The sequence below is a fragment of the Macaca fascicularis genome, chromosome X (genome assembly GCF_037993035.2).
Source record: "Macaca fascicularis isolate 582-1 chromosome X, T2T-MFA8v1.1".
NCBI classification, from domain to species: domain Eukaryota; kingdom Metazoa; phylum Chordata; class Mammalia; order Primates; family Cercopithecidae; genus Macaca; species Macaca fascicularis.
In genome coordinates, this window is record NC_088395.1 from 131,434,946 (window position 1) to 131,461,610 (window position 26,665).

General features: G+C 38.4%; 1 protein-coding gene across 3 annotated transcripts in view; it reads right to left on the reverse strand.

The window, feature by feature from the left end:
- Positions 1–21,662, reverse strand: part of TENM1 (teneurin transmembrane protein 1) — an 845,979-nt gene extending 824,317 nt beyond the window's left edge. The window contains exons 1-2 of one of the 3 annotated variants that reach the window (XM_065538348.2): positions 21,154–21,662; positions 2,707–2,773 (exon numbers count right to left, since the gene is read on the reverse strand). The gene's annotated coding sequence lies outside the window, so the exon portion shown is untranslated. Of the gene's footprint in view, positions 1–2,706; positions 2,774–21,149 lie in introns of all 3 variants that reach the window. The other 2 variants (XM_065538349.2, XM_015443786.4) reach the window with 2 other exon arrangements.
- Between the last annotated feature and the right edge of the window lie 5,003 nt (positions 21,663–26,665).

The following is a 26,665-nucleotide window of genomic DNA, read 5'->3' on the forward strand; positions in this document are numbered from 1 at the left end:
TGTCAGAGGCATTTTTTATTATTTCTAAATTAGATCATTCATCAGTGGAATACAGAGCAAAAGAAAGGGAACTGCTCCCCTAAACCATATGAATTATTTCTTATATCTCATTTCAAATCAATAAGGTGAAAGTCTCTTCTAAAATATTATGATTCATGAACTTCATTTACTGCTCATTCTTTTGGTTTCATCAGAATAACCACCTTAATGTAGTACTAGAATTGTTGATATTTTATTGCATTGCTATATCTCATTATTATGTATTAAATGCTATTATTTATGGTCACTACTTAATCTGATATGAGACAGAAAAATTATTGAAGGTTCGGCACCTCAGAAGTAGGCATTTTATAGGGACAAAGAACTGACTGGGAAGTGTCAATGGTCCTTCAGCTGCCCCTCAGATCATTAACTCCAAGTGGTTATTTGTTCTCAGGCACTGTCCTGTGCCCAAGTTGTTACTGCTGTGATATGTAGATGAAGGAGAATATATTTTAAATCTTTTAATATGAATCAATGCTCATGAAGGGTGCCAGATTGAAAGCATTGGAGTCTGAAGTCATCAGGTTACGCACTTGGATGGTTTCAAGGTATAGAGAGATGCTTGACCTTGAACGACCATCATGCAAGAAGGTGAAAACATAGTTTGCTGAACTTCAACAGACTGACAGAGAAGAAGCACAGCAGCATCCCAAAGTTAAGCATTTTTATTAAGGAGGAAGACTCGAGACTAGTAGCTAAACTTCAGCTTGAAACTATTTATTATAACACCAGTACCAGTACGCGTGGAGTGAGTGAGTGATAATGGCGTTAGAATACACAATTGCTTTAAATCAACGAAAAATAAATATACTATTGCAAACTCACTAAACCACTTAACAAGGAGCAATCTTTTAAATGGTGTGTGTATTCCAATTTAATCCCTAATCTTGATTCCATATTGCATATCTGAGAACAGCCCTGAATTTTCTAAAAATCATACAATGTTTGAACAGAAGGACAGTTGGAGTTGTTCAGCCCAATGTTTTTATAATAGACATAAGAAAACCAATGCTCAGAGTGGAGAAGTGACCTGACGAGAAACATATTACTAATATAAGACTGAGAGTAGAGCCCAGGTTTTCTGATTGACAAACAAGGGCTTTTCTACTATGTAATGTTGTCTTTCTAAAATAGGGAAACTAGCTGCTCTCTGAAACTTTTAAATATTTAGTGACAATTATTTTTATAAGTGTACATTCTTTGGGTCTGTCAGGTATTTTCCTCTCCATTCTGATCCATTCACATTAGCTTAGTAAGACTAACATTTTCCACACATTTAAACTTCCTTAGTGTAAAAAATACCTTGCAATTAGTATTGCGCAACTGGCAGACTCACAATTACCAAATTAAAAAAATTATTTTCACAAATGACATTACATGCAAAAATCTTGACTTACTTTTTAAGTAAGTTTATCTTTTAATGTCATTTTATTTTCTGATCTTACATTTTTTTTTCCTATAGTAATCTGAACTTTTTGGCAATAGTATTCCCTTAAAGACATTACCTCTGAAAGAAAGGCTAATAGAACTACATGTATAGTCAAAACTGACAAATCTGTTTTAAATTTCTGATACAGACTAATATCCAATAATTGGAGCCCAATTAATGAAACCCTTAATGAGATATTTGTGTTACATTTTTAGAAGGGCAACGCAAATTCTGAGAGTTTGCAGAATTCTTTTTTACATATTCTTAAAGAAAGTATCAAGTGATGCCAAAGACTTACCACAAATTCAGATCATCCTTTTGACTTTTTTACAGCTTGAAATGAGAATTCACATTTGATTAATGATGCATAGTACTGCAAGATATAGGTAGCAAAGGGAAAAACATCAATGTTTTCTATGCCTTAGTTACTAAGGACTGAACATTGAACAATATTTTAATAAAAAATAAAACCAATGAGGGAGACCCTTCATCTTGCCACGTTTTCTCACATAGTACACCTAACAGTGGACTGACTATACAGAAGCAAACATTCGCAATGCTCCACTTCAATTATACCAACATTGGCACATTTATCAGTAAAAAAGGCACAATAACTTTTGCCCAAAAGTTGCTCAATACCTGTTTATTGGACATATAGATGGATAGATGGGTAGATGAAGAGAAGGTAGAATGGAAGGGTAAATAAATGAATGCAATACCTGTGTAAATACAAATATTTTACATGAGACTTTACTAAAGAATCAAAACATTCAGTTCAGGAGGGAAATATTTATGTCAGTAAAATTTTCTGAATGGAAATATCTGTTCCATTGATATGGACAAATATTTATTTGTAGTCACTAAGAACTACTAAATAGTTTTGCAAACATATTCTCTGGCTACTGCTATTCATATGCACTCTGCAGATATTCCCATTAGTTAAGAAGACTCCTGATTTAGTAGTATGTGGAAAAGGTCACAGAATTATTCAGACATGTAAGACATGTAAGACAGCCTGAATATTTGTTTTTGCAAACACTAAAAATTATGAGGTACAGACACAAGCTTATCTATAAAATGGACAAATAGACTTTAAAAATTTTAAAACAATGCATTTCATTTACATGACATGCAATAAATATAACTGACTATATCATCAAAACATTCCATTCTTTTCACATTATGTAGCTATGTGTTCAATTCTCAAAGTAAAATTCAGTGTAAAATGCACATACCTTGATAGGTCCAGAAGTTATGAGAATCAAAAAGGAGACAGCGGAATAAAGGTCACCCTTGTAATTCCTGTAAACAAATTAGGCCAAATTATCCTTCAAACATATGTGCATGCAAATCCAAAGCAGTCCTTATATGAAAGAATGGAAGAGATACACGTGGGGCAGGGTTGGAAGTGGAGATGAGGGTTGTGAATGTAAGAATATTCATTGTGCACGCCGGGCGCGGTGGCTCACGCCTGTAATCCCAGCACTTTGGGAGGCCGAGACGGGTAGATCACGAGGTCAGGAGATCGAGACCATCTTGGCTAACACGGTGAAACCCTGTCTCTACTAAAATACAAAAATAAATTAGCCGGGCGTGGTGGCGGGCGCCTGTAGTCCCAGCTGCTCGGGAAGCTGAGGCAGGAGAATGGCGGAATGGCGTGAATCCGGGAGGCGGAGCTTGCAGTGAGCCGAGATCGCGCCACTGCACTCCAGCCTGGGTGACAGAGCGAAATTCCGTCTCAAAAAGAAAAAAAAAAATATTCATTGTGCAATTCAGAAGAGATAAAGGGGTCCGTTTTTTAAAAGGTCTACTTGAAGTTTCAACTAATTATATTAATTATGCTGCTAAAAAAGGAATTTCTTAATTATAGAAGAGTATACCTGGAGGAGTATGAAATTCTCACCCACTCCACATAGACTTTCCCAACTGAACACTATTCAATTTCCTTTTTTTCTTTAATTTTCACTCAATATACCATTCTGAGATGAAATGCCCACAATTTTAAGGAGTTTCCACTCTAGTGTAAACAATTTATAGTAGTCCTAATTTCTTACATTAAAATTGTCCTTTACAATTTATAAATAAATTTCAGATATGTATTTCATCTATTTCTCAAACAACTCTAAGATTAGGAAACTAAGGCCCAGAGAGGTTAAATGGCTTTTGCAAACTCACATATGTGGTTAGTGGCAGAGCCAGGATTAGAATGCATGTCCCCTCACTTTTGGTTCAGTCCTTTTACCAACGTCCCATATGGCATCTTTTATTCAACAGGTATAAAATTGACTATAAAATGTGTCTCCACTATGGTTTGGATATTTTTGGTTTGGCCCTGCCAAGTCACATGTTGAGATTTGATACTCAATGCTGGAGGTGGGGCCTGGTGCCAGGTGTTTAGATCACGGGAGTAGATCCTCCATGAATAACTTGGTGCCCTTATCATGCAAGTAAGTTCTCACTCTTAGTTCCCATGAGAAATGCTGGTTGAAAACAAACAAACAAAAAGTCTGGCGCGCGCGCTCTCTCTCTCTCTCTCTCTCTCTCTCTCCCTCTCTCTCATCATTTAATCTCTGAATATGCTGTCTCCCCTTCACCTTCTGACATGATTGAAAGCTTCCTGAGTCTTCACCAGAAGCAGATTCTTTTGCCATGTTTCTTTACAGCCTGCAGAACTGTGACCCAAATAAACCTCCTTTCTTTATAAATTACACAGCTCAGGCATTCCTTTATGGCATGACAAATAGACTAAGGAAGGAGCTGTGTTGTTATATAATGATCCCCACTAATTTACTCCACTTCAGAGATACACTTCTTCCTCTGATTTATGTATACGCAGTATGAAGTCACCCGGATTTTTAACATATAAACTTTTAAAAAGTCATTTCATGGCAGGTGCGATGGCTCACGCCAGTAATCCCAGCTCTTTGAGAGGCTGAGGCAGGTGGATCATGAGGTCAGGAGTTCAAGACCAGCCTGGCCAAGATGGTGAACTCAGTCTCTATTAAAAAGACAAAAATTAGCCGGGCCTGGTGGTGGGTGCCTGTAATCCCAGCTACTCGGGAGGCTGAGGCAGAGAATTGCTTGAATCAGGGAGGTGGAGGTTGCAATGAGCTGAGATTGTGCCATTGCATTCCAGCCTGGGTGACAGGGAAAAACTCTGTCTCAAAAAAAAAAAAAAAAAAAAAAAAAAAAGAAAAGAAAAAAAGAAAAGTCATTAATTAGTAATGTAAAATTGGTGCAATATTTATGGAGGGCAACTTGTCAGTAGGTACCAAAACCCTTAAAAATATGTCCTCCTTGTGATCAAGTTATTTTACATTTAAACATTTCAAAAGGAATTATCAGAGATATACAGAAAGGTATGTATAAGAATTTTTCATGATGTTTTTATAGTAATAAATATCGGAAATTGCCTAAATATCCAATAATTGGAGTCTGGTTAAATAAATCAATGATTTATTTATATGATGGATTACTAAGCAGCCATTAAACATAATATCGGAACTGTTAGATGTTAATGATCACTTCATATAATTTCTACGTATGTCTTTAATTTGCTGCTTCTAAATGACATTCTGGAAGAGATGAGGGAAAGGGGACTATAAATTTTTCTTTTCATTTTTTGGTGTTTTTTTTCCAACTCTGTCTCTCTTTGTCTCTGTCTCTGTCTCTCTTTCTGTGTGTAGGTCTGTGTATGTACATATATGTCTGTGTGTATGCACATATCTATTTTATTCACATAGAAAGATGTTCAGAAATATTTATTTAAATAAGCACATTGTAAAGTAACCACAATGTGAGTTCAGCTTAGATATACATGTATGTAAATTATATATGATTTTCTTCTTTCTGTGTATCTGTATTTTCTAACTTTCCTATAATAAACATATATTACTCATATATAGAGTTATTATATGTTTTTAATTCTTCGAAAATCCATTTTAGAAAAGGCAGCGTGGGCCACACAGGGTGGCTCACGCCTGTAATCGAAGCATTTTGGGAGGCCAAGGTGAGATGATCGCTTGAGTACAGAAGTTCGAAACCAGCCTGGGCAACAGAGTGAAAACCTGTCTCTACAATAAAAATAAAAATATTAGTCAGGCATTATGCTGTCTGCCTGTAGTCTCTGCTACTTTGGAGGCTGAGGTGGGAGGATCATTTGAGCCTGGAAGGTTGAAGCTGCAGTGAGGTTGCAGTGAGTTGTGAGATTGAGGCTGCAGTGAGCTGGAGTGTTATCCACTCCAGGCTGGATGACAGAGCGAGACCTTGTCTAAAAAAAGAAAAAAGGAAAGAAAAGAAAAGGCAGTGTGTAAATTAAAGCAGAAGAAAAAAGAAACTTTAAAATTTAACATTCTAATATTTTATGATTGGCACTTAATTAACCTTATGGCCCCAATTTATTAATGAAGTAATCCCAAAACCTATTATTTTTATATTTGAGGAAAATTCTCAGTAGTAAGAGCAAACAATTTAAAATTTTTACCAGTAAATCAAGACAGAAGACAATACTTAAAAGTAATATTTAAAATGTAGGTCAATAACATCATTGTCACCTTACAAATATCTTACAAAGATCACCAAGGTGACCTTATAATGACAACAGGGTATCATATTATTACTAATGATCTCCATATCCAATGCACTATATATAAATCATTCATACTAGGCTGAAGTGGTGCTCTTGATTAGTTGCAATCTAATTGCCTGATGTGCATTTTTCATCACTGTTAATGTTGCTCAAAAAAGATGCAGTTCTGCTCAAATGTTCATGTGGTTCCAGAATAGTGCTAAGTTAGAATCTTTCAAGGGAAGACATTTCAGAAAGTACTTAGATCCAGACTACAAAAAATATTTCTGGCTCTTGTGCTGCATATACCAGAGCAAGTCTGTAGAAATTGGCTTCATATACATCAGGCTGATTCTGCAAGGAGGCTAGCAAAAAATGCTTTAAAAAATAAACTGCCCTATATGTAGCATTTTGCCTTCGTGAGATAAACAGAAGACTGGGGTGGGGGTGGGGGGTGGTTGGGGAAGGGCTTCAAAATGATATAGCTCTTCTCTGCTCACTTCTCCATTGTTTTCAAGCTGGCTCCTTTAGGAGTGTGTCACCCCATTTATGACTAGAGAAGACCAGTTAATACACTGATCTATGTCAGATACCACAGGTTACTTGCCATCACTTAACAATTCTGAACATGTACAACTTCCCTCACCCTTTATCTCTCTATTGCATTCAAGAATTCATTTCCAAAAAAGAAACTGTTCACTGTCTTAATACTGAATGTGGGCTAACTACCATTTAAGAAAGAGAAATTAGAATGTTTGACAGGACCATCACTGAACTCAGCCAAATAATGCAAAAACAGAGGCAAAAACAGCAGAAGCTATTATACAAATGTTAAAAATACATCTCACAGGACTGACTATTGGTTTTGGAGATAGGCTAGACCCTGCAAGCAGAGTCCCATATCCAAATCTGGACAGTTCATTAAGAGATCATCTAGCCTGGACCTTAATTAGCACCACTTTCTGTTGTTTCTTCCTACACAGATAATAATATTCTACTTCCTTCAGTTCTCAGCCTTTTAAAACAAAACTATCAGCAGAGATTGCCTATGGAGATAAAATGCATAAATTGGAGGTGAGCAGAAGAAGGGCCTAAAAGCCAATGTCAAGATGTTGACATCAAAAAATATATGTATATATGAATATGCACATAATGTGAATATGCATACATGTGTATGGATAGGTATATTTCTCAAATAGATGTTAAAAGTATAATTTCCATTAGTTTAGAAAATGGTACAAATTTTTACTTTTAAAAAATAATTACTCAATTATACTGTAATTTTAATATGTATATTAATGCTATTTCTATTTTCAAGGGACTTTGGGCGGCATATAGGTCACCCTTTATTTTATTAACGAGTATATCTTTACATCGCTGTATATGCTTCGAAACTCCTAATGAAATTTTTCTAATGGGACATTTACTCAAAGACTTTGTAGAAAATAATTGTGTTAATAAGAGAGACAGTTTTCCCATTACAATGATCAGTGCTCTCAGACAATTAATGCTGCAACATTCTGTATTGTCACTTTCTTCCTCAAGGCCTAGAGAACTTCTAGGTTTACATTATTGGCTGAAGCTTCTTTTCTTTCTGGCAATATAGGCATTTCTAATGATGAGACCTGCCAAAACTTGTCAATGCTATTTTTCTTCTTTTCCATTAGAGGTGACTGTGGCTGAATAGCCAAGTAATCTATAGTCTAACTTCACTTAATTGTTTTTACTACATGACATGAAGAAATATAGTGAGTAATCACTTCTGTTTTACATGAAGCAAATTGCTAGTGCTTTCCACAGCAATCTGAAGAAGACTTAATTTGTGCAATTTTCCTTGAACATCCTGTTCAAATCCTAGCAGGTAAGTTCTGCCCTCTTTGGTTCTCTAGTGAGTGAAGACCAGATTGGATCAGTGGATCTCAATTATTTCCTCTTCTGTAGTCCTCTTCAAAACAAAGTCCGACAATAGTTGGTCTCAGTTAAAACTGGCATATTCCTGTCCCTCCAGCAACATATCTCAAGAAAAATGGGTTTATTCTCTTTGTTATTTATTCCCAAACCTCACTTCTAATATGGTAATTTTTTTTTGTAAATACACTAAGTCTGATAATAAAAGTTATACAGTCTAATTACAGAAAATTTGGAAAATACAGATAATAAAGGAAAAAATAACCTATTACCCACCCTTTTCAATCAGAAATAATCATTTTTAGCACTTTTGTATATCTTTTTCAAGTCTTTTTTCTTTCTTACATATCGGATACATATAATTTTACACCCTGGTTTATCATTTGGTAGTATAACATAAACATTTTCCTTTTATCTTAAAATATTTGTAATCATCTTTTTTAATGGCCATTATATATTGCCTTGTCTAGATATATCATAAATCACATAACATTTGCTTGTTGAACATTTAGGTTCCTTCATATTTTCTATTATCACAAATAATGCTTGGTGAAAATCTTTGTAGTTTTTTCTTTATTTCATGTTATTTCTTTAGGACAAATTCCCAGAAGTAGAATTATTGGTATGAACATCATTAAGGCTTTTGCAGCAAACTGAAAAATCTACACCAACAAATATTTCATCATGTCCTTATTAGTCATTTATTTACTCAACCAATATTTATTAATCACCTACTATGTATCAGGTACTGTGCTAGGTGATACAGATATAGTAGTGAGCAAAAAAGAAAGTTTATGCCCTTAAGGAACTAACATTCTAGAAAAATGGATAAGATAAAAACACAGTATGATGCCAGTTAATGATAAGTAATATAAAAAAATAGAAGCTGATAAAGGCATAGAAAATGAAGGACAATAAAGTTCATTACATAGGATGGTCAGAGTAGGCCACTATGATGAAGGAACATTTGATCAGATATCTGAACGAAGTAAGAAAGTAAACCTGGAGAGGTGTGAATGAAAATTAAATGGGTTAACACATATAAAGTCCTTGGGACAGTGCTTTTTCTAGGAAGCATTTCATACGTGTTAGTTTTTATTATTATTTGTAATGCTAGAATGTTCCATTCACCTTGTTTGGTGACATTATTATGGTGGTGTGATCCTGAAAGAGTCAAAAAGGATCTATCATATACTTCTATTGTTTGATTGTTTATGTCCCCTCCAATACTCTTGTTTAAACTTAATGCCCAATGCAACAGTATTAAGAGGCGGGACCTTTTGGGAAGTGATTAAAACATGAATGGATCAGTAACTTATAAAAGAGGTCCAGTGAATGAGTTAGGCTTCCCCCCCCCCCACCTTTTCAACTTCCACCATGTGAGGACACAGGGTACTTCCCTCTGGAGGACACAGCAACAAGGCACCATCGTGGAAGCAGAAGGAGTAACACCCACTGGCACTGAATGTCAGTGCCTTAATCTTGGACTTCCCAGCCTCCAGAACTGGGAGAAAATAAACTTCTGTTCTTTATTTTAAAACAAAAGTAAAGCCTGCAGAAACCTTGGAGAAAAATCATTTCAGACAGAGAAAAAAGCAGGCACAAGGCCCTGAGACAAAAAAAGAATGCGTGGCATGTTTAAAAAACAAATCAAAGGGCAATATGGCTAGAATGTTATGAGCAATGTTTGAGGGAGGACATAGTAAGACATGAAGTCCAATAAATAGTGACCAAATCATGTAAAGCCTTGTAGGCCATTGTAAAGATTTTTTTTTTTTTTAATTTTCAAGTTTTTTAAAGTGTGATGAGAAGTCAACCTTTGGAAGCCAGAGAGCAGGCAAATCATAAGATCTTGTTTATGTTTTAAAATGATCATCCTGGTTGCTGTGTGAAAAACTATATGAGAACAAAAATGGATCTAGGGATATCAATTAGAAGGCTGTTTCAGTAGTCCAGGTAAGAAATGATGGTAGTTTGTTCTAGAGTGTTAGTAATGAGTGAGAAGAAAATTATTCAGATAAAGAATACAGTTTGAAGGTAGACTCGGCATTTGTTAATTGGTTGGGTGTCGGGTGTTAAAAAAGAGAAATCAAGAATGACTCTAACATTTGGGACTTGAAAAATTGCACTGAGCATTATTTTAATTTTTAAAATAAACAGGCATTTATTGTTTCTAATTTGTATGTATACATGTACATACAAATTGTAAGAACATTTAACATGAGATCTACCCTCTTAAAATTGTAAGTGTACAATACAGTATTGTTATTTAAGGCACTATGTTGTACAAAAGATCTCTAGAACTTATTTGCCTTGCATAAGAGAAACTTTATATTCATTGAATACCATTTATGTTGATTACTGAAGGTTGAGGTTTTTTTCAGTTATTTATTTTTTTTCCATTTCTCATTTCTATTTCCTCTCTTGTGAATTATTTTTTCATGTCTTTGCCCAAATGGCATTTATAAAATTCTTTCCTCCCTTATCTTCTATTTTATTGTTATCTTATATGGCTTGTACCTCTCTAATCTTATTCTAACTTCCTCTCTCTTGAAGACTCTTATTTCACTAAACTCTTAAATGCAGTGTTTCTCAAGTTTTCATCTTTGCTTCTCTTTTTACTCTATACAGCCAACCTTCTGTATCCATGAGTTCCACATCTGTAGATGTAATCAAACATGAACCAAAAATATTCGGAAAAAAATCCACTAAGTGCCCAAAAGCAAAATTTGAATTTGTTGAACAGCAAGCACTTTGTTGAATCCACGTGAATAAAGTGATGTGTAGGTATTGTATTAGGTTATTTTTTTAGGGATGGGGTCTTGCTGTGTTGCCCGGGCTGGACTCAAACTCATGGGACCAAAGGACCCTCCTGCCTCAGCCTCCCAAGTAGTTCGGACTATAGGCAAGCACACCATTGAGTCTGGTGTATTAGGTATTGTTAAGTAATCTAGAGATGACTTAAAGTATATACTTAGGATATATGCAAATACTATACCATTTTATATAATGAACTTGACTATGTGTGGATTTTGGTATCTATGGTGGGGGGTCCTGTAACGCGGTCCCCACAGATACCAAGAGATGACTGTATATAGTCTCTAGCTAAGCTCACCTACCTGCCCCTATGATTTCAACTACTTTGATTGATTGATGACACCCACATCTCTAATTCCAGACTTATCTTCAGATCTGTATTTTTTAAAAACAAGCTCTTGCTCTGTCATTTAGACTGGAGTGCAGTGGTGCAATCATGGCTCACCTGCAGTCTCAACATCCCAGGTACAAGTAAGCAATCCTCCTACCTCAGAGTGCTGAGTAGCTGGGACTAAAAGATGCACCACCACGCCCAGTTAATTTTTTTTTTAAAAAAAGAGATGAGGTCTCACTATGTTGCCCAAGCTTGTCTCGAACTCCTGGACTCAAGTAATCCTCCTTCCTTGACCTCGCAAACTGCTAGGACTACAGGCATGAACCACTGCATGCAGTCAGATCTGTAATTTCCATCTGGCACAATCCATCTCCATCTGGATGCCTAGCTGGTGTCTCACATTGAGTAAGTCCAAACCTGACCTCATTATCCCCACTAAAACCAACTTTTTCTTCTGTGTTCCCTATACTGCTTCATAGCATTATGTAGTTTCCCAAGCCAAAAGCCTCAGAGTCACTCCCTCCTTCTTCCTCACACCCTAAATTTAATCAATTTCCAAGAATTATTGATTCTACCTTATGAGTGGTTCTCAAATTTGTCCACTCCTCTCCATCCTTACTGTCACTGCCTTGGTTCATATCCTCATAATTGGTCATAGTTACAGTACAGCCTCTCTATTGTTCTCACTGCTACTATACTCTTAATCTACTTCAATTCTTCCTTCATACTGGTGATGTCTTTCTAAAACAAGGTTGATTCACCTTACCCTCACTTTAAAATCCCTTATCTCATTCAGTTGACTCTACTACAAATTAGTACACTACTTAATTTTGGATAAGCCTCAGGAAAAACACCATTTTCTAGGATTATCTCCATGCAGCAAAATACCAACCCATTCATTCACTCAACAAATGTGTACTAAGCCTCTTCTGTATGTCAGACACATAAATGGAAATAAAATAAGACGTTATCCCTGACCTCTGTTCCCCAGGTTCGGATAGGAAATAAAATGGCACTCTCTTGTCCTAGATTGGTATTCCCCATTGCTAATTTAACTTTGTGTTCTTTCACAGCCCTAATGTCATGTGGAATGTGGTGCTCCATATTCTCTGACTAAAAAATATCCTAGACACTCTTTAAGAATCAATTCAAATAGCTGATTATTTATAAAACTATATCAACCTTTGAGTTTCCAGAACATTCTAATTATTCCTCTACTAAAGCATTTGTTACATGACCAGAGTATGCTTATATATCTGTCTCCCAAAGATGATTTTTTAATGTCTCTGTAGCACCAGGTAAACAGAGGCATTGAATAAGGTTTGATAAATTAGTAAATGAATGAATGGAAGAATGAGCAAATGAAAATGTTCCTTCATGAAAATTGTTATATGATGTATAACCAAAACTATGTAATACTGAAGTTTTCAGTAAAAGGAGAGACCAGTCCATGAGACCTGGAGAGCCTCTGTGGAAAACAGGAGACTTCAAGACCCATTGTCACAGATTATCAGTGTAAATGTTAATTTTTTCCCTTTCAATAGTAAAGCAGTTTCATGTATTTTGCTAAATATCTGGGACCAGTGTTCTCTCACTATGTCTATTGCTGTTTTACACATTTTCTTAAGGATACTTTATTCCATGTTGTACAGAAGTAAATTGTTAAAATGTTCTCTCTTCCATGTTAAATTACTGGTTAAAATATTTCACTTGCACTGAATTCTAATTGTTTACATTAAAATTACCTCATCTTCACAAGTTGTCCAATGTTTCATCAAAGCAATATCTCAAATAGGGAAAAGAACAAAACAATGAAGAAAATGTAGCATCCTTGTGTTGACACTTCATGAATTCCAAACCAAAAATAAATGGTGTCACACCTAAGTGTTGAGATTTTATTAGACTAAACAAGAAAGATATATCACAAATGTACTAGCAGCATATGAATACATGAACAGCGTAAATCTATAATAAATACCAACCCAGTAAATCAGTGTGACATTATAGCCCCTACCCAAGATAACTGAAAGAGGGTATGAACTGAAAACAATAAAAATAATAATATCTCATGTTATGCTTATAATTATCTGGAACATATATAAATAATTGGCCAGAATCAGAAGAAGAATAGAAAGAGTAATCACTCCCAATATTTTAGTGAGTGTCCTAAAGCCTATTTCCTTTCTCTCAAAACTATATAGCAACCCAACCCTTAAAAGTAGTTTAAAAAGAGAAAAAAAAAAAAGGAAGGAAGGAGGGAGGGAAGGAAGGAAGGAAGGAAGGAAGGAAGGAAGGAAGGAAGGAAGGAAGGAAGGAAGGAAAGAATTAGAGTGATTTTATTGATAATTTAAAATGTAAGATTATTTTCAAGTCTAAGCAATAAGTATCAATTTGGCCAATCAACTGTACTGTTCTTCTCCCTTAGCGGGCACTAGATCTCATTAGTGAAATTAATACTATCTTCCCCAAAAAAGTTTATTGTTTTTGACTTGCTTCACAATTCTTAAAATGCTTTCCTACATTGCTTAAAGCTTTAAGCATATAATGAGTCAATGTTACAAAAAACATATTCATTTGAAGTATAGAGTAAGCAAATAAGTGATGTATTTATATGTGTCTGTAAATGATGCTTATGAAATCCTTGTCCACAATGTATGTATGTTTTCATAAATATTCATTTAAAAAATGTCAGCTCCACACACATAAACACAAACATATTTTTGGGCTAGTTAATAGAACAGATCACACATCAGTATCACTCAAATGCTTGCAATTAAGCAGAGAAGCTTTAAAAAAGAAAATCGTTAAAGGCAGGAGGAGGATAAGGCACAGAGTATAAATTCAAAACGTTGACCACAAACATTTTGTTGATAGGAACTGAGTAAGCTAAAAACAGGGCCAAAATTTTAGGTTGAGAAGGCTTCCAGCCGCTGTGTAGTTATAGTGTATTTATACACCTCTATATTTAAACACAGGTGGTAATTAGCAAGATTGAAACACCTTTAATAAGGTATCATCATAGGTGCAAAGGATGTGTAGCATAAGATGAGTTCATTATCAATAGCTTTCCTGAATTAATCATCTCCTAGGATATTTAATTTTAAATGTACCCGAAAAAACCTGGATTATTGAGATAAGCCATCTGCAGTATCTTTTTCTAATTTATCTGAACAACTGAAGAGTTTTCTTAAAATGTATGCAGCTGGGACATAGGGATTGCAATATCTATAAACCAATTGTCCATCTAATCTGGCACCTTCTCTTTGGCAGGTGTCTAAACCAGATAGAGACATTAGAGGTAATATACACACTTAGAATCCACCAATTATGCAAAACCATGCAACTGGGAAATTTTCTCTTTGACCTTAGCCAGTGATCAGACTTTCCTGGAAGTTTGCAAACTGATAGCCATGTGCTTTTATTTTGGCTGTTTAAAAGTCATCATTCATACAGGCAACTAAAAACACTAAATTGATTCCAAACATTAAAACATTAAAATGAAAATGGATTTCCTTTAATATAACCATATAGAAATTCTACTGAAAGTTAAATATATAGGTATAATATGCATCAGCATCCTGAATACTTACCATTCATCTAAAGAGAAAAACAATTGAAAAATAAATATATGGTGATTTCAAAAGGGAAACTGAGGCTATAGCACCATAAAAACCAAGCATTTGAATAAACAGTGGAAACTGGAACCATCCAAATAAATGAACGACTTTTTCCATTGTTCATCCAAATGCAAGCATCTGCTGAAAGGTTAGAGGAAATCGACATGACAAAGAAGATGCCAATATTATGAATTTTACATGTTCCGTGATGATTGTCCTAATTTTTTTAAGTTTTAGTCAGATTTTAGTATCACACAGATATAGTCCAAGTAATAAAAAATAAACCAAAGAATAAAATACAAGCAATTCAACACTCAACAACTGGATACTGATATTCTCAGTATTCCCTAAACTGTAAAAATGTGGATATTAATTTTCCTAAACTTTTGAATAACTACTTCATTCTATCATTAATAATTTCACTTAGAATATATATATTCTGAAATTTTATTAATTTTAAAACAGAAAAATACCTTCTGACCTTTACATCTATTTATATTTCCATTCTTTGTTTCATTATCAAAGATCTTTTCTCAGCCATAATATAGACATTTGTTTACAGCTACAAATTGACAGAAAAATAATATTAGTTTCTCAGGGCTTTGGCCGGTATTGCAAAAGACTTCACATGGATTGCAATTCAGCTCATCATAGAGATTGTGATTCCAAAATTTAATTTCATAACTCATAATCAGCCACAAAACATTACAACAGAATATGAGAAACATTAAAAGGCAATTTCCTCATTGTTGACTACTTATTAATTTACAACTTAGTCGATTAAAATTAAAACAATCAGTATGCTTTCTGGTGACTGGTAAAATGACTGTTTTAAAAATTTCAAATAAATGTATTCAAATACATTTGGTCTCTGTAATAAAAGTGGGGCATAGATATTGTAAATAAGACTTTTTTATTTGAAAAGGAAAAATAACCAATTCTACTAGAAAATTCAAGCATCATTTATATTATGTTTTCCTATCATCACTAACTAGGCTTCTTCAAAGTCTACAAAATCATAATTTGAAAGAACATATTTTTTCAATGTAATAGCTATTATGAAACTATTTTACAGCTGTGAATGTTCTATTAGAACAAAAAATGCTCCATAGAATATATACATACCAATAGGAATGCACAAATCAAACTTCTCTTTCTGTGATTATTTTTAAAAAATTGCTTGAGTAGGGACAAAGAGGGTTGTAGTAAGATCTTCAGGAAAATGACAGAGATGGCACTGATTTTTCGTTCGGCTTAATCATTTATTTCTAGCAAATTCAATTCCCCAGCCTTTTACAGTTACTTTCAGGGACCAACAGGCTGGCATGAAATTAAATTAACAAGCAGATTCCCATTCTGAATTAGTGACTCCCAGCTGTCTGTCCCGTCTAGTTTCCATGGCAGTAGCACAATCAGTGGAAAATGAGGTACAGGAAATTTTAAGAAGCCAATGTATCAAGCCCCTTAAGTCAATTTCTTTAAACTGATGAATCAGTGCAGGAGGCAGGGGTAGGGGCAGGGCAGGGGGAGTGGAGTGTGAATTGAACTTAAAGTTTTTAAGTTCCTGGCTTGCTGAAAAGGTCGGTGTGTTTCTGTTTCTGTAATTGCTGGAGAATGCAAGCAACATCTCCTTATACATTTTGTAGAAGGCTGTAGATTCACGATGGCATTTAGTTCATTGGGTATTTTATAGTAACCCAAGAGTGTTTAAGAAATTTTACATGTATTTTAAAGTGTTTTATTTTATTTTTTCTCTTTTGACATGGATATTAAGGGTCATCGGTCTGTTAAGTGACTCCAAAACACCCAGAAACTAAGTAAAAAATTTTCTCAAACAACCAGATGTTTGTCACCCCAAACAGTTGGATGGTTGACAGAATGGTGCACTCACATATTTGGGTGTCACCTAAATACAGTCATAGAAATTTGTCATAAGTACCCATCGAAAAAATATTAACCTTGGCACATATCTACCATAAGCAGAAATATAAAGGCTCCCAGGTAAGAACTTCACAGGCCTGGAAGATCCACCCATATGAAAAGAGATTTTTAACATGTCTTTATGTGTCCATTTTTCAATTAATTTCTCCACTCTTACAGTTAGAATAGAGCGGGGGTGGAGAATCCAGTATTTCAGAATCATTACATCACATTAAAAACATCATCCAAGAAGTAGTGGTTAGTTGGCATATATGCATGTTTCACCATATGCTATTGTTTACCTAAATTGGAGGCTCGGACAGGAAGTACAATTTAGAATAATTTTTTAAGTTGTAAATTATCCAAGATTATACTTCCAGGCCTTGAAATCGGTCCTGAAGTTACATAAGAATCTAATAGACTTCATTTATTAGACTCTACGTTACTATTTTAAAATATTAGGGATCCACATCACCTGTAAAAATATTTACTTTTCAAATTAAAATTAGCTTTATTTCTATACAGAAATGTTAGCATTGCAATTGATATAAATATTGTTATATAATAATTTTCAGTCTATGCCATCATATTCCAATTTCCTCAGCCCTATTTTTCATGGGTTCCAAATGTAAGCAATTTTGCTGGTCTTGCTAAATTGTACCACAGCACGTCTAGCAAACTACAAAATCTCTATACATTATATATATTGCCGTAACAGAGCACCGAATACTGAACAGACACCTATGGTTGGCCATCAAGGTTGTTAAGAATAATCAAAAGCTGTGTGAAGCCTTTTATAGCATTCACCTGCTCAAACTAAGCATGGCTCTAGCTGGTTATATTCGATATTTACTTTCCTCTGTTCTAAAAAAAAAAATCAATGGAAAACAGAAAGGAATAAAAATAATATATTAAGCCAGGATTCAGAATATTTTACCTTTTAGGAGAAAGAAAAATAATAGCAATCTCCATTCAAAATAGTGATTTAATCTAATACTCAGAATCTACAGATTATTTAAAGCAATTGTGGTATATGTGAGCATTTCTGAAATTTGATTCCTTTTAATTTTTATAATCAGCAGTTACACTTCCAGTCGTGGGTATATGCTGTTGGTCAGAATTGCTAAATTCTGTACCTTACAATATTTTTCATCTGCCTGTAGTCATACTAGGAATCCAGTTTAAACCTTTCTTCTAAACATTAAGTGATGGGAAGCTTTTAAAGTATGCATGGATTATTAAATTTGAGGTTAAAATCCACAGCAATTTAACAAATATATATAATTTTAATAAAGCTATTGTGCATGTTTTATACCTGATTCAAGGCATTCACAAGCAATTGCTTCCATGCATATGTGTGTGTGTGTGTGTGTGTGAGAGAGAGAGAGAGAGAGAACAAATATGAGTACTATAAGAAAATTTGTTTTTGTCAAAACAATTAATCACCGAGTCAGGTATTCAAAGTACTGGTCTTCTTTTGACCTCTGGTCATTTATAAGTAAGTAAATAAATAAATGCATAAATAATAATAATTAACTTGTTTGGGAAACTTTAGGGAATTTATTAACCATAATCTATACCAACTACTTGATAGCTGTACTTAAATCTGAAACTGAATGACTTAGGAAAAGCAAACTTCAAGCAAAAATTATATGGATTCCAAATATCTATCTCTAACATAGAATGTGAATTTTTTTTTGTTTTATTAATTAACACTAAAATTTCTTACTACTTCCAAGTTTTTAAGGCTGTCACGGAAAATAAATTTCCACTAAGTTTTCTGTTTTCAGAAACAACATATCAGGAATGTTTTGCAGTTTGACAATTTAAAGTAATATCATACAGAATAAACTTGAATGCTAGACTATTCTGCTTCAGCAAGAATCTTTCTGGTAAAGGTATCAGAAAGGATCAATGACTATGAGGGAAACTATGATTATGTGGGTGTGATTTACACATATAACAGCCCGAACTGAAACACTGAGACTTCTAGGGTATTCAGACTGAATTAGGCCTTTGAATGTGATGATAGTTAAGTATAATGTAATTTTATTTTAATACACCTATATGCTTGAATATTTGAAATCTTAATCACCTTTACAGCACATTGATTCTACAAAGCATTCTTTCCTTTAGCCTCACTGTATATTTTGTCAAATGACATGACTGTCCCTAATTCATAATTGGAACCTAAACCTAATGGAAAATACTACTTCATGTATGCAAAAATATCTGTGGGTTTTTTTCTGCTATGTATATCTGACATTGTTCTCAGGACTGGACTCTACTAGTTTTATTATGAAAATGTTAACATTTCTTCATAGAGTTGTTTTACAGAAACACCTGTTTTTCAGAAACATTCTGGGGAACAACCTGAAAACTTTTAAATAACATTTAGAGCATGGATTTATTTTAGGAATTACCTGATCCCTTTTTAAATGCATATTTTGACTTTCTTTGATCATGAAAAGTTTTCAACATTATTTTGGCATAACTGAAAGCTTTTAATTACCCTTACAAACCCCAACTTTGCAACAGTAAATTATTTAATGCGTCACAAAATAGTGTTATGAACTTGAACTAAAATGGCAAAATTGGGATTCTGTTTCTCCAGTTATTTACTTTGAGGGTCTTACTGCGCCTTATGAAAATTCATTTTTCCCCACATTGCAGATATGAAGAGCAAGGAGCGGGGCTGAGCAAGCAAGCAGATGCTGGGTAATCATGGAGCAGAAGTTAAAGGTGTGGATCGCCTTTTCATTAATTTTGTTTTTTAAGCTTTTCCCTCTTAGACTCTACCCTTTCTTGGTAACACTGGAGTATCCACTGCTCCAGATCAGAAGACTTCGGACTAGGAAGATGAACCGGGCTATTTCAGCCAAAAAAATATAATGGAGCAGACATTTGCAATGTTCTCCTCAAACACGTTAAGAGTAGCAATTGATTCTCACAGTACATTGTTACCTGGCTTGTTAATTATAATCATAGAACAAGAGTCTAAAATTCAAGGAAGCTGTCTGTGACACTTACTTATCACAAACGCGATCAATTAAACGCGAATCTAACGGTACCTATTAGAGTCCACTGGGATGTTTCGTTTCCTTTTGGTCTTTAAAACCAAATGGTTACTAATTTCCTTTCTGTGGCATTGAGAACTTCTCCTTGTATTTCTTTGAGCCACCTCAAATACACCTCCAGGTTGGTATCCCAGGAAAAAAAACGGTAAAGTTCAGGACGTTTACTGACCAATTGTTTCATATTGGAGATGTAGAGCTTTTCTACCCCTATTAGCATATCGCCAGTAGCAGTGATGCAGATCTGCTCAACCCGAAGCTGCCGACGGCGAGTACGAGCTGCAAACCAACCCCCGCCCCCGCCCCTACTCTCCCAGTGGCAACACAGACGTGGAAACATCTACTAGTGGAGTGAGATCTTCTGTCTCCGCAATTGTAAACAACTGACTGCATCGGGTTCACTGAAATGTTTAAATACACTCCTGACTGCAAACACATCGACTCACCAAGTAGCACTAACAATCTCCCCTTCTCCGCCTCTAGGCAAAGCATCTTGAAACTAAATTGGCAATCCTCCAGTCATGGAGTTAAAGAAAGTGAGGTTACATTTCCCCAAGCATGCCTAGCGGGTGCTTGGCGCTCGCAGATGTGCTGGCTGCTGCTGAATCTCCGGGACCACGTCTCCGTATGAAATGCGGAAACACAAAAACCTGCACATTGGAGCGCATGGTTAAAGTCAACACCGACGGCTCCCGGAGCACCGCCTGGGTTGTAATGACTGTCTCTTTTGACAAAGATTGACTAAGGTATAGGGAGGACGCATCGGGTGGGGCCCTCGACGGCGGCGTAGTTTAGGAGGTCCTGGAGTTCTCCCTGGAACCCGGGCTCCCTAAGTGAGGCTCAAATAGAAATTCAGAAGCGAACAGGTACTAAAGTGAGTCCCAGCCCTTGGGCATCTTCTCTGGGGAGACAGCAGGACCTGGACCCCAGTGGCAGAGCCCCAGCAAGCGCTCCAGGATGGGAGGGATGCCAGAGAAGCGCCCCTTTCTTTCTTTTTAGACCAAACCTCCCATCCTCACCCCAGGTACCCAGGTCCACTTGTTAGAGTGTCTGGGCTCTGCGCGAGAACCGAGGCGAGGAGGCTCCCTCTCAGAACTGAAGGAGTTGGTTGGCAAAGTGCCGCCTGGGAAGCCCAGCGAGCCCTCGAAGGGCAGCGTCGCCAGGGCCCGCTGTAAGCTTGAACTGCGAACAAGGCCGACCTGCCTTCTGCCCCAGATGGTCCAGAGCCCCATGGCAGGCGGAGACCGGAGAAGAAGGATGCGGAGGCTCTGCCACCTCGGGCAGGAGTCCCAGAGCGGACTCAACCAGCCGCTCACAGCCGGGAGCCGCCATCCGCCGCCTGCAGCCTCGGGGGGAAGTTCGCCTGTAGTCCTTGGGGTAGAAGGTTGGGGGTAGCGGGCGGGAGCGAGAAGGAATGGGGTGGGAGTCAGGAGAAACGCACCTACCTATTCCAAGCGCAAGTTTCGGCGGCGTCCCCAGGTGCGGTTCCCCCGCCCCCTCGCCAGGTGCTCGGCTCCGCCGGGCGCTGCCAGTGCCCGGGACTTAGGGCGTCTCGGCCGACTCCTGCGGGAAACGACTGTAAATCCACATTACTGTTCGAGCTGCCGCTCGGGCCCCCGCATTGCTCTCCTCCGGCTGCTGGCGGCGGTGCTTTAAACCGGCGGCCGCCGGAGGCAGGAACCGAACCCGGCTACTATTGCACCAGCGGACGACCTGCCAGAAGGGTGCTTGCGCCCAGGGTCGTTTGTGTGTGCGAGAGAGTGTGTATACGTGTGTGTGTGTGAGAGTGAAAGAGAGTGTTCGTGTGTGAGAGAGCAGAAGGGGTGAGCTCAGCCCCTGGGGCACTCGGAGGTGAACTCCGGGCTGAGCCGAAGCTCGCCGCGCTCCCGGGTGCTGGGCGTCTGCACGGCTGATGGCTGGGCTGATGTTGCCGTGGCCGCCGCCGCCGCGCTCTAAGGCTGGTCGCGGTGGTGCAAAAAATGTTTCTCCGCTACTCGAGACCAAAAAACCTGCCCTGTCTACTGAGCATGCCCGGTTTGACAGCTTCACAGCCGAGTTTTTTTTTTTTTTTTTTCTCCTTTTCCCCAAGACTCCAGGTTTTAGCCGCAGCTGAGATGGGAGGTGGAGGGAGGTGGGAGGAGGAGGAGGAGAAGGAGAAGCTGGGTTTAATGAGCAGGTATCGGGCAGAGGAAGGGAAGTCGAAATGAGAAAGATCAGGGTGATATAGGGCGGAGAGGAGGAGAAAGCTGGATATGGGAGCAGAGGAAGGAAATATGAATCAACAAAATTTAGATTTCCTACCTGCCTGACCAGGGGACTCACACGACTAGTTTTTTTGTTGTTGTCTTTTTTTTTTTTTTTTACTTTCTCCTGAGGGTGAGGGTGGGGTGGGGGATTTGGATGAGTATTTGTCAACCCCAGGATCAGCCTGGGACAGTGTTTCCTAGTCATGACATACACAAACATCCGCGTGCACACACGCGCGCACACACACAGGAGCACAATCTCTGCTTCTATGTGCAAAGCCTCAGGACTGACTTAGAATGCGAAGTATTTTGCCAGCATAACTTTGGCAAAAAAAAAAAAAAGGCGGGGCGGCGGGGGAGAGAAATTGTTTGGTTTCCTTCTCTTATTCTTCTCTCGCCCGCCTTCCAGAAAAGCCAAAAGCCGGTGAATGCGGTGCGTAAGCGAACCACAAGCTCTCTTGCGTCTGTCGGTGAGAGTGCATCGCCGACTGCGTCCAGCTGACAGTGTGACCCCAGAGCGCCAAGGCCGGCTGGCCACATGCAGCCTACTGGCGGCCGCATCAGATTAGCAGTAACAACGTCCACCTGAAGGTGGTTGGGGGAAGGGGGAGCGCTAAGGGATCCTGCCCTGCCTGGCCGCCCAGGTTCCTGGGCTCCCTAAGCGGCTCCGCCCCTCATCCAGCCTGGCACTAGGGCACGTACTCGGGCAAGCCCAGCGCGCTGCCCCAAGCCCTGGATCCCTCCCTCCCTCCCAACCCTCCTCAGCTTCCTCGAAAAAGCGGAGAAGCGGAATCTGCACGCCCAGAAACTCGCGTCAGGAGCCTTAGGAGTCCGACTGGGCATGCTCGGGACTTGGGGCGCTTCGCCTGGAGGCACTCTCCAGCGGCTAACATTTGCCCGGCTGGGCCAGATGTGAGTCTGAAGTAGGAGGCTTAGATGCCCGCTTGGAGCAGGCTCTGGTTCCGGGAGGGGTGGCGACGACGCCCACAGCGGTCTTCTTTCCGGCTTCCCAGAGAGAGCAAGACCGTGGGAGATACCAAGTGCCGAGCCAGGGGAGCCGCACCAACTGGAGAAATAGGAGTCTAGCGGATTCCCAGGCCTCCTGCCCCGCGGCGCCACCCCAGCCGTAGGCAGGTGTGGGGCGCGCAGAGCAGCGAGGGAGCACCCTGTGTGCTCCCAAGGGACTGCTGACCTCTAGGTAAAGAAAAGAGTGTGAAGAGTCGAACATTCTTTGGGCGAAGGACGTTTACTGATTTTTTTTTTTTTTTTTGAGTGAAGAAAGAAGGGCGTGTGTGAATGTGTATGTGTGCACGCACGTTTTAAATTTTCCTCCGCAAGAACAGGGACAGGATAGCGAGAAGCTATTGCCGAGTTGGGAACCCGCTAGAGGTTACAATAAGGCAGACTTGGAGTCGTGGCTGGTGCTAGTTACCGGGAAGAGTTTCTCTTGGCTCGGTGGGTGAACACCAAAGCTTCCAACTGTTCCCCTCCCTGGGTGGCGGCAGCTTCCCAAGGTCGGCTTCAGTGTTGGTCTCTGCGCTCCTGAGCAGGGGGACCAGATTCAGTTTCAGAAAGAGAGGTAGTACAGAGTGACGCCAGGGGGAGTTCTCTGAACCGTGTGTTCCCATTTTCCCAGCTTTTGATACAGGTATTTGCAAAGAGGGAGCATTGTAAGACCATCACACCACCAAGGAGAGGAAATACAAAGAGCTGAACACTCTAGGGGGAAGAATTAGGGAATCAAGAGCACGTTTATTCCCATCGTCCCTTTCCCAACAAGGTTTTCAGCTTCAGGCAGGAATCGTTTGGATCCCTGCGGCTTAACACCCTCCCCCTCCCGTCCCGCCCCACCACCCTGCCAACAAAGAAACAAAAGATGACAACCAGGCTCTGTAGGGGCATAGCAACTGCTTCTATCACCGGCTCTGTTGGGCTGTTGAGAAAGCAGTAGGGAAAGGATGGGTATAAAACCTGTGTCTTGTCACAAATATGTAAACGAAACCTTCCTAAAACCCACTACCCTCCTACAAAACAAAAACAAGCTATTTGTATAAACATATATAGATTTAAATATCCTAAATAAATGAAAGAGTCCACATTATGAACTGTCCAAACCCTGAACTGTGGAAGGAAGACTTTCAGGATACCTCCTCAATTCTTACCAAAGAGTTCTGCAAGGAGAAAAAAAGAAACATCTGGCCAGTCATTTCTCCAATGACTGGAAACACTCTTGAGTGTTTCTGTAATCAGTGATTAAGAAAAGAACTCCCCATAACAAAAAGGGAATTCTGGCCAAATGGGACATGGACAAACCCTAACGGCCAAGGAAATGGAATATGAATTTTAAAGCATGATTATCTCACTCTCATTCTTGCTGTTCCTTTGTTACTCTTTACGAAGATACTGGAAGAAAGGGAGAGTTGATACCTAAGGATTTCACGACAGGAGACTGAGTTTCTTTCTCTCCTGGCAATTCAGCAGTCCCTGTAATCATTTTTTAGAAATTCTCTACCACCTCTTCTTTATGCTGTATTTTCTTTCACATTCTTCCCTCTCATTTCCTTACCGGTCTCCTGTGGCTCCCTGGTGTCCTTAATTCATTTGGTCTGCACCTGTCTCTGTTTAGTTCCTTCAAAACATTGTTTCCAGTCCTAATTCCAAAGTACAGAGGGCTCTGTCACTTTTCTCTGTTTCCTAAGAACTGATTTGCTGCTTCTAGACGCCTATACCCTGATATTGTAGGTGGATTTCCTAAGGCATTTATTCAACTTTAGAGATTCCCCAGACACATTTAAGCAACATGAAATTGCAGAAATTTCAAGTAGTTTTGCTCATGGGACCAAGAATTTCTATTTCAAATATGAATATCAGGAAGAAGACACACCAAATTGCTAGTTTCAGAATAGCCAATGTAAATATAACAGATTGTAATGGAGCATGTGATCTCTGTATGACAGTTATCCAGTTGCCAAGTGTATATTATTAAAATAATTTGCTAGGAATTTTAAAAGAGATATACCTTTTTGTTAACAAAGACACACACACACATGCACTCATACACCTTTTTGTGTTTATTCCTGAAACTAATGTAATTACATAAATTCAATTCAGCAAGTGATTATGGAACATCTACTATATTCCAGGAACTGTGCCAGCACTGGGAATAGGCAAATAAATTGAGACTTAAAGAAGCTAAGAAATGTTCAAAGATGTGTGAACAATTTGCTAATCAACAAGCATATACTGTGTGACTGTTACCATGTACCTAGAACATTTCACTCCTAGAGAACACTCTTAGCTGAACACTCTAGGGGGAAGAATCAGGGAATCAAGAGCACGTTTGTTTATTCCCATCGTCCCTTTCCCAACAAGGTCTTCAGCTTCAGGTAGGAATCATTTGGATCCCTGCGGCTCAACACCCTCCCCCTCCCATCCCACCCCATTGCCCTGCCAACAAAGAAACAAAAGATGACAACCAGGCTTTGTAGGGGCATAGTATAGGGGCACATTTAGATGTTCTGGCCTTGATTTTTTAAATATATTTTTAACCTATAGGTTGCATTCTGTGAGAAGAATGCATAATGGAAAATATCACTTATGTCAGTTTTGTTTCTAAGTACCCTCATAAGTAAGAGTGTAAGTACAATAATATTTGCATTAGTCCATTCTCACGCTGCCAATAAAGACATACCTGAGACTAAGTAACTTAGAAAGGAAAGAAGTTTCATTGACTCGCAGTTCAGCATGGCTGGGGAGGGCTCAGGAAATTTACAATCATGGTGGAAGGGGAAGCAAACATGTCCTTCTTCACATGGTGGCAGCAAGGAGAAGTGTGAAGCAAAAGGTGAAAAAGCCCCCCCTTATAAATCCATCAGATCTCATGAGAACTCACTCACTATCACAAGAACAGCATGGAGGAAACCAGCCCCATATTCAATTACCACCCATAGGACCTCTCCCATGAAATATGGAGATTATGGGAACTACTATTCAACATGAGATTTGGGTGGGGACACAACCAAACCATATCAATATTAGAAGACTAAAGTCAATAACGATTACATAAACAAAATCAGTGTGCACCATCTGAAATGAGGGAGTTTTGTTTGGTTGCTTGTCTAATGGGAAGATATTTTCAAAGGCATAATTTCAATATGTACTCGTTGTGGTGAACTCTTATTTCCTATTTCAACTGATAACAACACCATCCAGAGATCAGCTAGCAGAGATTATGAATAGTGCTGGCACCTTAACTTTTGGCTACAATGATTGGAAGCAGGAAAGGTAGCTTAACGATTTTCTACCCAAACAGCTTCCATAAACAGGGCTGTAAAATTGCAGCCACCAGCTTGCTGCAAGGGAGTGCCCATTTCCGGCCGGCTGTGGGCACCCTCTGGGGAAAGCAGCCACATTGGAGGAAGCTTACTTGAGCCTGGATATGAACAGTTGGTGGCCAGGATTCTGCATCCATCTGTTCAGAACAGAGTCAGACACATTATTTTTCACATACCCAAGTAAGGCTCAGGAAAACAACTGACAAGCCAATTAAAGTCTTCTCTTTACCTATTCCTATTTAATATCCAAATGGACCCTGTGGAGCTACTTCTCTGGCCAGAGTGCGAAGGAGAAACAAAATGCCTTAACAAAAAAAAAAAAGTCTGGGCTTTAGCAAGGCACTTTGTATTCCATATAGCAAGTTCTGCTCATGTAT